This window comes from Hyla sarda, chromosome 8 (genome assembly GCF_029499605.1).
Source record: "Hyla sarda isolate aHylSar1 chromosome 8, aHylSar1.hap1, whole genome shotgun sequence".
NCBI classification, from domain to species: domain Eukaryota; kingdom Metazoa; phylum Chordata; class Amphibia; order Anura; family Hylidae; genus Hyla; species Hyla sarda.
In genome coordinates, this window is record NC_079196.1 from 197,484,692 (window position 1) to 197,488,612 (window position 3,921).

A 3,921-nucleotide genomic window follows, 5' to 3' on the forward strand; every position below is an offset into this window, starting at 1 on the left:
CATCAACCCACTTCTGAGTCTGATGAGTTCACCTGAGTAACCTCCAGCACTAGAAGCTTAATAAGATGATCAGATGAAGTGATCAAACCCCACACTCAATATCTTTGCAAAGCCAGAGAATTCATGGGAAATGTATGCAGCTTTACAGAACCACTTCAGTGATGGATTTATAAAATGGAGCCTTTCCCATGCCTGCCACATCAGCAAAAACAGGTAAGCACAAGGAATACACAAGAAACTCTACATCATTCTCTATAATATCATATGTGATTGGAAATACTCATGGCCATGGAGTGCACTCCAAATAATTACTTTACTGGTTAACCCTTTATCCAGCCCCAAGGACTAGACACCACAGCAAACCCCTCTCGCTCACTGTATGTTCTATGTCACCACAACATTCAGCAAAGAGAGTTAAAACATTGACTGTTGCACTGAAGACTTGCGATAACACTTTCCTGAATATCAATGAGATTTTTTTCTCGCTCACATATGGTGTTTTTCTGTAATCATATCATCATACGGCAAATCCGAGTAAATTCTAGAAGTCAGAATGAATTATGCAGATTCTTCATTAGTTCTCCAGCAGCCAGATTGCTCTGTATAAACCAATGATACCAGGAGGCATGAGATACTGGTGGAGCGGCAGATAAAGGCTGGGGATGGCAGAACCTTACTGCACTTTACAAGGATTCACATACTGAACCTTTCAGGCTTCGCCATTCATCACATACATAAGCCTTACTTAACAGCATCACTTCTGAGAGGCTAAGAGCGCATTGTCCAGATCTAAAGGCTTTATTGTATTTGCTATTAAACTGTGAAATAGCCTATTTCTATATGAATGTACAAATGGCGTAAATCCCATAACAGTAAATGGTGGAATTGAACATAAAAAAAAATACATAGCTGAGTATAAATTATGCAATAAAATATATCTCTGTATAAAAAGAGAGAAGACCTTAGACTTAGTGAGGGGTCACTCTCCAGAAGCATTTTGTTCTGTCTTGTTTTACTTTTTATCTGGATAGATTCAGATAATCTGAGCTCATTAATCTTCGGGATAATTAGGAAGGAAGAAGGTCAGGAGGGAGGGAGGGAGGAGGAAAGGAGAGAAGATGGAGGAGAGAAGGAAGGCAGGAAGGAAGGAGGGAGGAAGGAAGGAAGGAGGAAAGGAGAGAAGAAGGAGGGGGGAAGGAAGGCAGGAAGGAAGGAGGGAGGGAGGAAGGAGGAAAGGAGAGAAGAAGGAGGGGGGAAGGAAGGCAGGAAGGAAGGAGGGAGGAAGGAAGGAAGGAGGAAAGGAGAGAAGAAGGAGAGGGGAAGGAAGGCAGGAAGGAAGGAGGGAGGGAGGAAAGAAGAGAAGAAGGAAGGCAGGAAGGAAGGAGGGAGGGAGGAAAGAAGAGAAGAAGGAAGGCAGGAAGGAAGGAGGGAGGGAGGAAGGAGGAAAGGAGAGAAGAAGGAGGAGAGAAGGAAGGAAGGAAGGAAGGAGGGAGAGAAGAAGGAGGAGAGAAGGAAGGAAGGAGGGAGGGAGGGTGGGAGGGAGAAGGAAGAGAGGGGAGGAAGGCAGGAAAGAGGAAGGAAGGTAGGAAGGAAGGGAAGTAGGGAGGGAGGAAGGCAGGAAAGAGGAAGAAAGGAAGGAAGGAGGGAAAGAAGGAGGAAAGGAAGGAAGAGAGGAAGGAGGAAGGAAGGAAGGAAAGGAGGGGGGAAGGAAGGATGGATGGATGGAAGGAGGGAGGAAGGAAGGAGGAAGGGAAAAGGGAAGGAGAGGGGGCAGAAGGAAGAAAGTGAGAAAGGGGAGGGAGGTTAGAAGGAAGTAGAAAGGGATGGAGGAAGGGAGGAAATTAATGAAGGAAGAAGGGAGATGAAGTGAGGGAGGGAGTTGGAAGGAAGGTAGGAAGGGAGATAGGAAAGAATTAGGGAGGAAGGGAAGAATGGAGAGAGAAAGGAACAAGGGATGGATGGAGGGAGGAAAGAAGGAAAAAGTGAGGGATGGAGGGAGGAAGAAGAGAAGGAAGAGGAAAGGAGGGAGAAAATGAAGGAAGAGAGGAGAGAGGTAGGGAGATAGGAAGGGAGGAAAGAAAGGAAGTAGGGAGGCAGGAAAATACAGGTGCAAAATACAACGACTCACACACCTACTATTTATGGTGGCCCAGTACGGGAGTTGTTACCCCGTACCCTTGCTGCCCTTTCAGGTAGCCTCCCTGCAGTGTCCCCTGGGCCCCCCTGCATCTGTTCTACTGTAATTGTATATTGTCCCCTATTTGTTATGTATATAAGAATGTTGTATCTTTAAGAAAGGTTAACATGTGATCACCAGTTGTCATGTGATTGTTACCAAGGAGGTATCAGTGACCAGGTGACTTAAGGGTGACCAATGGGACCCCACCAGAGTCTCCCCCATAAAAGCCCTGGAAGGAGTCTCTTCTCTCTTAGTTCCTGAGTCTTTGCTGAGGTGCAGTCAAGCCTAAGAGACTGGAGTCATAGGAGCCTCAAGTCAAGTCTGCAGCCACAGGTTACAAGTCTACAAGTAAGATAAAGTCACAGCATAGTCTGTCTCCAGTCAAGTCAAGTCAGTCACAGTCATCTATTGTCAAATCAAAGTGGCCTGCACTGTATTGTCCAAAACCACTGCAGGTCCCAGCAAGCCCTTAAGGTCTCTGAAGTCACTGGTCACCTCCGTGGGCCTGGCTACACTATATGGACTGCAGAGACGTGCACAGACATTTTGAAGGGCAGGGGCTCAAGTAAAAAAAGAGGGCACTTTTCATAATTTTAAAAACGTCTGCCAGACTTAATGGGCAGATGTGCTGCGGCCCAGGGACACAGTGGACTCCCGCCGGGCCTCCTCCACATTCCTATCCCCCATAAAAGTTGGTGTTTTTGTAAAATTGAGTCAAGAACAGTTTCTCTGAGGTCTGCCATGTGTATATACACTTTGGCTGTGTGACAGCTGCCCTATAATATACTGTATTATAGAGTAGATTCATCAAAACGGGTGCAGTGAAAGAGCGGTGCAGTTGTCCATAGCAACCAATCAGATCGTTTTGCAGAAGGATTTTCCTCTGCAAAGGTTTTAATAAATCTCCCCCTATATGCCCCGGTCTGACCTCTATATGACAGAACCCATCACCAATCACCCAGCACCCATCACCAATAACCCAGCACCAATCACCCAGCACCCATCCCCAATCACCCAGCACCAGTCACCAATCACCCAGCACCCATCCCCAATCACTCATCCCCAATCAACCAGCACCCATCCCCAATCACCCATCCCCAATCACCCATCCCCAATCACCCATCGCCAATCACCCATCCCCAATCACCTAGCATGAATCACCCAGCACCCATCACCCATCCCCAATCACCTAGCACCAATCACCCAGCGCCAATCACCCAGCACCAATCACCCATCACCCAGCACCAATCACCCAGCACCAATCACCCAGCACCAATAACCCAATACCCATCACCCAGCACTAATCACCCAGCACCAATAACCCATCCCCCATCCCCCATCCCCAATAACCCAGCATCCACCTTATGCAGGAATCTCCACACAGCTCTGGTTCTTACACTGAAGAGATGGACACCACACTAATATATGCTGACATGCTACAATATACAAGAGTTGGCAAAAAAAAGAATTATAAATATACAAAGAAGGCCGGGTATAGCACAGCCATATAGACCAATTTTTGTATACGTGCACTGTAACCTAGTGTATTGGGTTTAGTGCGAGTAAACAGCCTGTGAGTTTCCCTTTAATTATATAACGCACCAACCTTAATTCCCTATATACTGTGCCACCATTCATCTATTAATTCCCTATATACTGTGCCACCATTCATCTATTAATTACCTATATACTGTGCCACCATTCATCTATTAATTCCCTATATACTGTGCCACCATTCATCT